At 33.2% G+C, this 11,137-nt stretch overlaps 1 long non-coding RNA gene across 1 annotated transcript in view; it reads right to left on the minus strand.

Annotated features, from left to right (window-relative positions):
* Positions 1–9,893, minus strand: part of LOC148282775 (uncharacterized) — a 36,052-nt gene extending 26,159 nt beyond the window's left edge. Inside the window, exon 1 of the long non-coding RNA XR_015822021.1 lies at positions 9,654–9,893. This is a non-coding gene — a long non-coding RNA (uncharacterized LOC148282775). The remainder of the gene's footprint in view (positions 1–9,653) is intronic.
* Between the last annotated feature and the right edge of the window lie 1,244 nt (positions 9,894–11,137).

Genomic DNA, 11,137 nt, shown 5'->3' on the forward strand with positions numbered 1-11,137 from the left:
TATTAAATTTGTGATTTTTAAATACATAAGAGTAGTAATGATAGAAGACATGATCATCATTCCATGTCCGATCCCGAGTTGGAGCATATAGTGTCCACAAAGATCCTCCAAGCATCTCTGTCACCTGCCAGCACCTGTGCATCCTCCCATGTCAGGTTCGCGTCCCGTAGTTCTGACACAAACTTGTAAAGTAGGCAAGCGTGGTTAAGGCTCTCAGGAGGCAAAATCAACATGGATATTGTGGAGAAACGTTTTAATATATGCACATTTTTTTTTTTAATATGTAAAAAAATATCGCTAGAAAAACGCGACATGTGTGGTATTGATAGTTGTGACGTCAAGATTCGTGACGATGTTCTAAAAAAATTTGAACGGTTTGGAACAAAGCTAAAAATGAACATGAATTGTGACGTATTAAGGGCGTGGTCAATCCAATGACCGTTTTTGCGGGAATTCAAAATTACAAATTAAATATAAAAATATTACTCAATTTATTTAAATTTATTACTTAAAAAATGTTTTAAAAATGTGATATTTCACTATTAGAAATACCAAAATTAATGTTTTAAATAATGTTAATGAGGGCTAGATTTTATACCATCCATGCACTCTGTAGCTGCAAGACGTTCTGTAAATTAGCTCCTATCTGTTATCTTTTATTAAATTAGATCATAATTGGAAACGAGGAACTAGAATCCCAACCGTCCATGCCCTATGTAGCTGAAAGACAGTTGGGATATTTATTGTACAGCGCCTTTGAGGTGATTATCACAAAAAAGGCGCTATTTAAATTATCCACACTAATAATATCAACAAAATCATGAGATTTTAAAAGACAATAGTAAAATTTAAGGTTTCTAGAGAAAATGTGATATAATCCAAAATGGGTCTATCTAAAAACATGCAAATCCACTTCTTTGGAGTGTCAAGGGTTCTTTTGATAATAAAAAAATACTCGAACTGTCACAAAACGAGAACGTAAAACAGTATTTTGACATTGTAAAAAATCGGAAATCGATTCAAATAAAGAGTAGTGGTGTCCTAAATGGAAATATTGGTACTAAATGGGTTAATTTATTAATATGATATTTAAGAATTTTTTTAAGAGGATTTCAAAAGGATTACAAATTCCAAGATAGTTATTTGGGAATCGATTTTATACTAAAAATACACATCCCAATGTTAGCGCAGGGACGGTTTGGTTCCTAATAATAAAAGAAATAAAATATAAATAATAAATTTCAAATTATTCTTATTAAGGTCGAAATTTAATTTAAGTGAGTTTTTCTGTGGTCAGACAAATGAATAATTCAGTTTTGTGTGTGAAATAGAAATAGAGTAATTTTTTATTTTATATTTATTTTTTTTATACAGAAATTGAGTACTCTTACTTTCTGGATATGGCTCGTACAATAGTAAAAAACAGACATAAAAAAAAGAAATAATAAGGTAAATAAATAAAAAGGTAAAAAAAAACAAACAGTAAAAATATTATATTCGTGATGGTGTTGCTTACGTTATTTACATTTAATACACAATAAAACACATATAATATACAGGTGTTCTTTAAACCCTGTCACATCTGAAACCACGATGATCACTATGGGCAAGAAGACATATTAGCATATTAAAAAAATATTTAGAAAAAACATTTTTTTTTAAAGAAAACATAAAAAAAAAAACAAATGGTTGCGTACTTCTGCAGGGAAGAAGCGAGGGGGACGCCGCCGCGCGGTTGACGGTATATCAGACTCCCCCCCCCCTCCTCGTTTCTCCCCTGCAGAAGTAACCAACGATTTGTTTTTTTAAATATTTTATTTTTGTAAATTTTATTCGTTCTAAAAATTTATTTTAATGTGCCAATATGTCTTCTTGCTCTTACTGATCATCGTGGTTTCGGATGTGACAGGGTTTAAAGAACATCCTGTATATGTAGGTAATATTATGTTACAGCGCAGTGCATTATATTACGGCGAGAGCGAGCCTCGATCTCAGGGATTCTACAACTTTACCTTATTTGCGAATAAATAATATCTGTTCCTTAAAGATTGAACCACGGGAGTCACATTATACGAAATGTTCAGGAAACAAGGTTTTGTGATTGAACGATTTCTAAAACATCATAACTTTTGAACCAAATTTATGTATGTATGTACATACGTGTATGCGCATGGGTATATGAATGTACATATATATGTGTATATGTGTGTATATGTATGTATGTATATATGTATGCATCAATATGTGTATACAAGTAAGTTTATATTTTACTTGTCTGTTCTTTCTATTTACTTGTAAATTATTATTATGTATCAAAATCCATATATACCTATGTATAGCGGGATAACCCTTTAAAAAAATGTAATTGCCTGGCTTAAAACGGGTTATGTACCGTTGTTAGCTGGGCAAAGTTTACAAAAAATATATCTAATAAAATATATAAATAAATAAATAAAAACGAATGAGTTAATTTCAATCTGTAAGAATTTTAATATAAAAATAATGATTATTTCGATAAAAATTATCATCATTCATCATTCCCTTTTCGCACCTAATGGTGCATAGGGCACTGCATCTGTACACCAATTGCAGCGTATCTTGATAATTTTTATTACATGAAGGTAAGGTGATTTATAGGGAATCTACAGGGACTATAAAATATTCTAGTATAAAAACATCATTTTAAATAAATATTTCTCATCATCCATGCCGGGAATCGAACCCGAGACCTCTTACATAGTAGGCAAACGCGCTGGCCATTGCACCACGAGGCTAAAAATTACATATTAAAATAGTATACCTGGGACTACTGATGTTTTTTGCATTAAAACAAAGTGGACTTCAGACTTTTATTTCAACTTTAAAAAACATTTTGATGACGAATGTGGACTTCGGTATTTTATACAACACCAATAACAAACCATCACGCCGTTTCCCGTTCTATCATCTCTCCCGAGGGTAGGGAGAAAGGATAGAACGCCACATCACTCTATCTTTGCACACATATCTCGCTTCATCTACATTCATACATCTTCTTATGCACGCGCGCCGATTATTCCGACTTTTGACACGTCCATCTTCATATATTTGTTGGATTTGGTCATGCCATGTCTTTCTCGGTCTTCCTCTGTTTCTGCATCCATCAACATTCACATTGTAAATATTCTTAGCCGTTCTTTCGCTGTCCATTTGCCCTACATGTCCAAACCAGCGCAGAGCTCCTTTCTTGATTTTGTCAATAGTGCCTATCTTAGCCTTACATACTCGTAATGTACGGATCTCAACGTTTGTGCATCTATTTTCACCCGAGAGATCGCATTTCGACAGCATTCTGCCTACTTTCATCCCTGTTTTTCCAAGTTCATACTTTGCTCCCATACATCAGGGTCGGGACCAGGACTCCATTGAGAGCGGCTAATTTTGCCTCTAGCGGTATTTTATTTATGTGTAAAATAGCTTACTGCTGTAATTTTTTGCATTTTAAACTTCAAAACTCCAAAATATGAACTCCAGTGTTTTAGAAGGATTTCAGGAAATTATATTTTTTGCAGACTTACAAATAAAAACATTTCGAGTTTATCCCCCTAGGGGGTGAGATCTAGCTTTTGTCTACAGAAATTTGGAGACACTAAAAAAATTGCTGATTAAACCAACTGGTCCAAGAATAAGCTTCAAAATTAAAAAATATTTCTGTTTCTTAAAGAATAAACAACAGGAGTCACATTGAATTTTTATATTTGGACCCACTCGAAACATTGTTTTTATTTTATTTTATTTTATTCAGAAAACATATAGTCATACACAATAAGTATTAAAAACAACAATTTTTTAACTTAAAAAAACCAATTACGTTTTCATAAATTATGCAAAAGATATAAATATTAAATGTGACCAAAAAATAAATAAATAAGAATTTCAAGGGAGAAAAGAATAATTGTAAACATTTGCGTTTTCCATGGAGGTAATTAATTAAAATAAATAAAAATACAGAATGTCCACTCCGAGCCATCCACGCACACACATGAACGCGCATATAAAACATACACAAACATATACATTACATGTTATTTGGTTTATGAATAGGCAACCGAAACGCTTGTCTCAGAGCTGTGGAAGGCAAAATGATTAAGTTATGAGTACAGTTTGAGAATGATTGAATCGTTTCATATCCTTTTACAGATGTTAAAATGTCCGCTTGAAACGCCAAACCCTGCCAAATATATTTATGAATAAATGTAAGTGAAACGAATGAATTTAAATTGCATTGTGGAAAGAAAAACTACGCCGATACTTTATATATTAAACCTAATTCTCATAAGAATGTCGGACATCTTTGACGCGACGTTCTCGTTTTTTACTTAGCTTAAGTTCTGGTATTTTGTGAGAGGAATAATTCTCCAAGTTACACCGTAAAGCAGGGTTCGAAGGATAATATATTATTTATTTATTTATTAAAAGAAAACAACAGCCATTATAACAAAAAAAACATTTGCAAATTTTTTATTTCCTTTTTTAATTACTATAAAAAACCGTATTATCTTTTGAGAAAGATATGGTATAAAATTTGATTTTTCTCAAGCCTGGGAGTTCTGTGATGTAATTCACCACTGTTATTAGGTCTCCTGGCCTGTTGTGGTGCAAAAAAATAAAAAGAAAAAGGAGGGTGAGTGCCGGGGACAGGGTAAACGGTGCACTAAAATCTACTTTGGCAAATAAATGATTATCGCAGGAGGCTAAACTAGCAGTCCACAACGGAGTTCTAGTGCCAACTCTAATGTATGGGAGCGAAGTATGGAATTGGAAAAATGATGATGAAAGTAGGTTAAATGCTGTCGAAATGCGATCTCTCAGGCGAATGTGTGATAAAACAATGTATGATAGGTGCACAAATGTCGAGATCCGCGAAGTGTGTCCGAAAAGCTAAATCAAATAGAGATAACTCTGCCTTGTAGTGTACTGATTGGCGCTTTCGACAACCAACCATGCTTGAGATCCTTGGTTTGAATCCTGGCAGAGTCTACATGAAATATTTATTTCAAAGGTCTTGGAGGTCCACGGAGTCCTGGTCCCGACCTTGATGTATGGGAGCGAAGTGTGGACTTGGAAAAACAGGAATGAAAGCAGGCTGAATGCTGTCGAAACGCTATCTATCAGGCGAATGTGTGGTAAAACTAGATTCGTACATTACGCAAGGCTGAGACAAGCATTATCGACAAAATCAAGAAAGGCGCTCAGCGTTGGTTCGGACATGTAGAGCGAATAGACAGCGAAAGAACGGCTAAAAAGATTTACGATGCGAATGTTGATGGATGCAGAAACCGAGGAAGACCGAGAAAGACATTGCACGATCAAGTCCATCAAATACTCGAAGATGGACATGTCAAAAGTAGGAATAATCGGCGTGCGAGCATGAGAAGATGTATGAATGTAGAGGAAGCGAGGTCTGTATGCCTAGATAGAGTGTTATGGCGTTCTATCCTCTCTGCCTACCCCTACGGGGAAACGGCGTGATGGTTTTTTGTGCTTAAAACATGTAAAAGCCTACAAGGCGTTTAAAAAAAAAAATGTAAGTTATTTTGATTTTATTGCCGTAAGCATTTTTAATCTACACTACTATTTGGTATGTCGGGTATATTATATCACGACAGATATCGAATATTTTAATATTTATGTAAATATCGCTTTATTTTCGAGCTTCGAAACCTGAATTTTTTAGGGGAATCATTCTCCAAGCTACATTATAAAGCACGTAATTAAGGGCAAGGGTGTGACTTATTTGACCATAATTTTTCACTAAGCCCTTTCGTGGAGCTTATAATCAGCGAGATGGAACGCTTTGCCCGATAACATTATATTATTTGTATGTCCATTATTATAATAATCCATGCTTTCAGCGGGGTTTAAGGATAATTTATTATTAAAACAAATTGTTTCATCCACTCCTACAGAGAGCTTTAACGTCTTACCTATGTAGTAGTCAGTATGCTGAGATACGGTTCGATTTCAGACTGGGTGTTTGGGTCACTAAATCATAATTAAAACGTATTAATTATCTGAATTTGTTGCAACAGTGAAAGAAAACATTTTTAAGAAGAGAATAAAAAAAATCTAGGCATTTACAGGGCCAGTTTAAGTGGCCACTTTACACACTGCGTAACATTCACCAGTCTGCCTAATACATCCACATTTCCTCAACTCTTCGATCTGTTGACTTTTGTGATGTAAAAGAGCTGAAACCTTTATCATGAGGGTGAGATTCATCCGGCTGAACCAATTCGCCTACTAGGCAACTTTGTGTATTTGGACATAATCAAAACATTGTTGAATTAACTACCTAAGACTGATCATTTTACTTTCATGTAACAAAAATGATCAAGGTATACTGCGAATGGTGTACCAATGCAGTGCCCTATGCACCATTAGGTGAAAGGGAATGATGATAAAAAAATTATTCATCAATGGGTGCGAACGAGGGAATAAATGAATGAATGAATTAGATAAACAATTTGAAATTCATATTTGCAAATTGCATCAATAATTAAATACATTAAAATTTAAATCGAATTTAAAATTAAAATTATTGAACTGGTGCGAAACGGCGGCCTATAAATTGAATTCCGACCAAATTAAAATTAATTTGCATATCATGAAAAGAAGAGCGCGTCACAAGCGAGGTATAGTGTTCCGTCGATGCCTAGCTGATCTGGGCACGGGGTTAATAACCTTTTTGTCTGGGCCATTAGGGTCACAAACTGCAGGGGTCACTATTTGTTTCAAGACGCGCGAAAAAAACAGAGAAAAAAGAAACTGCCGCCAAAACGGAGACGAAACGATTTTTTGAACAATGGAACGCGATATTGCTCCAGACGAGAACACAAATTTGCGGTTTCTAAAATTAAAATTTGACGTCCTAATATTAAATGTTGTATTTCAATTTTATGTGCCGATGTCCAAAGGACCTTCATAAAGTCATAACTCCATAATGATTTTTAGCCTTTTCGATAATAATTCATCCATTTGATTGTTTTCTGTCATTTAAAAAGCCTTCTCAGTGACGAAGTTCTTTTTTCAAATTTGATAATTAACTATTAAACTAAGCCCAAAAAATAAGTTTATGTATCGTATTATCAGCTCTATGATTTATAATTTATTTCGTCTGCGACGTCACAAGTTCTAGTCGGGAGTCCTGCTGATTGGTGAGTTTGCTTCCATGAACCCGGAAACCTATCATAAAACTCTGTCATTGGTTGATTCTTAAGAACTTGTAACGTGGTTCATTTTATTATTTTTTTCTAACATTTTCGAGAAACTTCGCCATACAATTAAATGCTCGAGAGTGCACGAAAATATTTTTTATATGAAATTTCCCGTAGCACCGAACTTCTTCGTTAGATATAGGTGTATATATATATATATATATATATATATATAATATCTAGCACAAATGAAACTCAAGATACAAGTTTTTTAATGTTTGGTAACAATTATTATTATTTTTTTTAGATTTACAACAAAAAAAATTAATGATGTAATAACTTATATTTACATATAAGTTATTAATTTAAAAAATACTTGGTACACTTCCACTTATTTATTTTGACCAATTAGCGCTTTCACCTTCTAATGGGCATCTTCAGTCTGGTCAGGAAGAATTGTCAATAAATAATTTAAATAAAAAATATTAAAAAAATAGTTTTTTACGGCGCCTTTGAGGTAATTTTCACAAAAAAATAATAATTTTCCTTTCTGCACCCAGTGATGCATAGTCACTGAATTGGTATTTTAATAATGCGCCTTTTTTTTATCATCTGTTATTTGAAGGTAAGGTTTTACGCTTCAGAAGCCAGACCAGGGATAGTGAAATACTGGAGGTACAGCAACAACAACAAACCATCACGCCGTTTCCCCGTAAGGGTAAGTAGAGAGGATAGAACGCCCAATTACTTTATCTTTGCACACAGATCTCGCTTCCTCTATATTCATACATCTTCTCATGCACGCGGGCCAATTATTCCAACATTTAACATGTTCATCTTCAAGTATTTGTTGGATTTGGTCATGCCATGTCTTTCTCAGTCTTCCTCTATTTCTGCATCCATCAACATTTACATCGTAAATCTTTTTAGCCGTTCTTTCGCTGTCTATTCGCTCTACATGTCCGAACCAACGCTGAGCGCCTTTCTTGATTTTGTCGATAATGCTTGTCTCAGCCTTGCGTAATGTACGAATCTAGTTTTACCACACATTCGCCTGATAGATAGCGTTTCGACAGCATTCAGCCTGCTTTCATTCCTGTTTTTCCAAGTCCACACTTCGCTCCCATACATCAAGGTCGGAACCAGGACTCCGTGGACCTCCAGGACCTTTGAAATAAATATTTCACGTTGACTCTGCCAGGATTCGAACCAGGGATCTCAAGCATGGTTGGCGAAAGCGCCAATCAGTACACTACAAGGCAGAGTTATCTCTATTTGATTTGGCTTTTCGGGATTTTTACTTGAGAGGAGGCATCGAGTGGTAAACGCTCGCCTAGGATTCTCTTTCTATTTAACATATAGAACTGTACTCTTCATCCGCATTAAAAATGAATATTTACATATATATTATGTGTCTTAACACTACGCATTTCAAATAATTAATAATTAAATTTAAATTTCACGTTAGAATCTAGTTGGACACATATTTGCAACAAATTATACCGTTACTTTACTTTTTCTTTTTGGTGTCCCACAAGGATCCATCTTGGAACCGCAATTATTATAACATTTTAAATTACTTTCAAATCTTTGAAATATGCAAGTCAAACCAACAATGAATCAAATAACTAATGCGTAATCATTATAAGTAACATAAAATCAATATCGATCTATCGTCAAATCACATCTTTACTCAAAAACTTAATTTTTGACACATCTATGCTACACATGATTCTCATAGTGACTTTTGACATCCTACTCTAACAACAGGATTCAATCAGTCCGAAATGCGACATCGACAGTTGGCCCGACCAAATTGGAACCAACAAATTCACACGAGAGTAAGGAACAGTGTTTTTGTCAATTAAAACCTAATTTAAAACAAATAATATCTTTAATTTGACTGAAAATGTAATCAGTCATATAAGAATCGCCCTGATTTCATATTTTTATTCTTCAATCGACACTTTACTTATTTGCACGCCCATTCATTTATTTTTTAATTTTATAAAGCATTAAATGTTTTATATGTTCATATACTTCATTGGTTAATAATAAAAAATAATGCATCGTTGCCCTTTTAAACTTGTATGAATATATTATGTAGGTACCTACTAGATTATGGATCTAATAACACCTTAACAACAGATCATAAATATGTAACCTAATTTTAAATAGGTATGATGAATAAACTGCAAAAAACCAATTTTTTAAAGAGATTTATGATAAATATAACGAATCTGAATAAATCTTCGCTTTTCATCTTGCTTCGTAATAAAATCAATATCACACAAAAATTAAACAGTTTCAAGAAATGGATGCCAGAGATTTTACCTAATCGAGGTTAAATATGTATGTTTCTTTTATGTATGAACAAACATAAATGCAAATTAAGTAATAAATGTCTTTAATTTGGTATATACATTGTTGCAGCGGAACTAAATGATTAAATCTTACCCAAATTATATGACGTCCCGCGACCATCTTTTGATTTCATATTGATCTTCCCGCCGATTTTAACGTCATTTTTAAACTTTTTAAAACTGTGATCAAATCCACGTGAGTTTAGAATTAATTTGCACAATTTAGGCACTACTTTCCGCTTCGTTTGAGATAAAATGAATTAGCTTAATAGAGAAAATGTCACCGATCCAGACGAGCGGATACCGCCTTTTAGCATTTAGCAGCTGTGTGACTGGCATCAAAAATGGCGGACCCAGACTCGAGGGGGAGAGTGACGGCGCTCTACGGAGAGAACGAGACAGATTAAATGTTCTAATTTCAAGGGTGGGGGCATAGATTCGCGGTAGCGTTAGAGAACATGTTTGTTAATTTTTGTTTTAAAGATGACCCACTTTTGTTTTATTAATGTTTTTTTTTTTTAAACTAAAAAAATAATTGTATATGTTGGACTCTTAAATAATGAAAAACAAAATTATGAAGTAAATGCATGGAGCCGTTTTTAGTTTTTTATTGTTTCAAACGGACATTTTTTATAAAATGTTGATATGAAAATGTTTTTTCACTACAGTTTTCCTAGACCAGCATCTGAAATTATGTACTAATCATGTTACCATTCAAATTATAAAAATAAATAATAGTAGGAATTTTATAGGTCATTTTTTAAACGTACACTTTCGTTTTGTATAAAATTTATTTTTATTTAACCCTATTTTGTCTTACTCTTTGTCGTCCTCGAGGTGCAATGGACATGGTTGATATGAAATCTGATCACCTTACCTTCATGTAACAAAAGTGATTAAGATTCGCTGAGATTGGTGTACCAATGCAGTGCCCTATGCACCATTAGGTGTGGAAAGGGAACGACGATTATGAGGTTTTCTTAGACCAGCATCTGAAGTGTAGTATTGATCATGCTAGCATTGAAATTATTGAAAAAACTAGTTAGTAAGAATTTTACAGTTCACTTTTTAAACGTACGCTTTCGTTTTGTATTAAATTTATTTGTATTCAACACCATTTTTTCGTGTAACGTTTTTATTTGGTTTATATTCATAATTTACTTTGCACATTTATATTTTTAATAACGTACCTTTCTGTGGTAATTATTTTTCTTGTTAAGTCAGAAAATGTCTTTTATGTTAAACTTATGGAAGCTGTTTTTTAAATACATATTTTAATAATGAATAATCGGATGGGGTGGTGCTTTTAAAACAAATATTTTACCAGTTGAAAAAATACAAAACTTCATTATAAAAGTTATTTTGAAAAAACCGTATACTTTTCCCACTGTTACATTTAAAAAAAAAAAGAAAGGTTTTTGATATAAAATTGCTATATAAAAAGAATTGTTTGCTTCAAATACACAAAGATAAAATAAACAGTAGTATTTCAATGAAATGAACAAAGATAATAAAAAATACAGTCAGGATTACAATATATTTCAGAAAGAAGTGAAAAATTACATCTATAATTCTTCT

This window comes from Micrasema longulum, unplaced genomic scaffold, assembly GCF_059751315.1.
Source record: "Micrasema longulum isolate JH-2025_06_02 unplaced genomic scaffold, ASM5975131v1 h1tg000297l, whole genome shotgun sequence".
NCBI lineage: Eukaryota > Metazoa > Arthropoda > Insecta > Trichoptera > Brachycentridae > Micrasema > Micrasema longulum.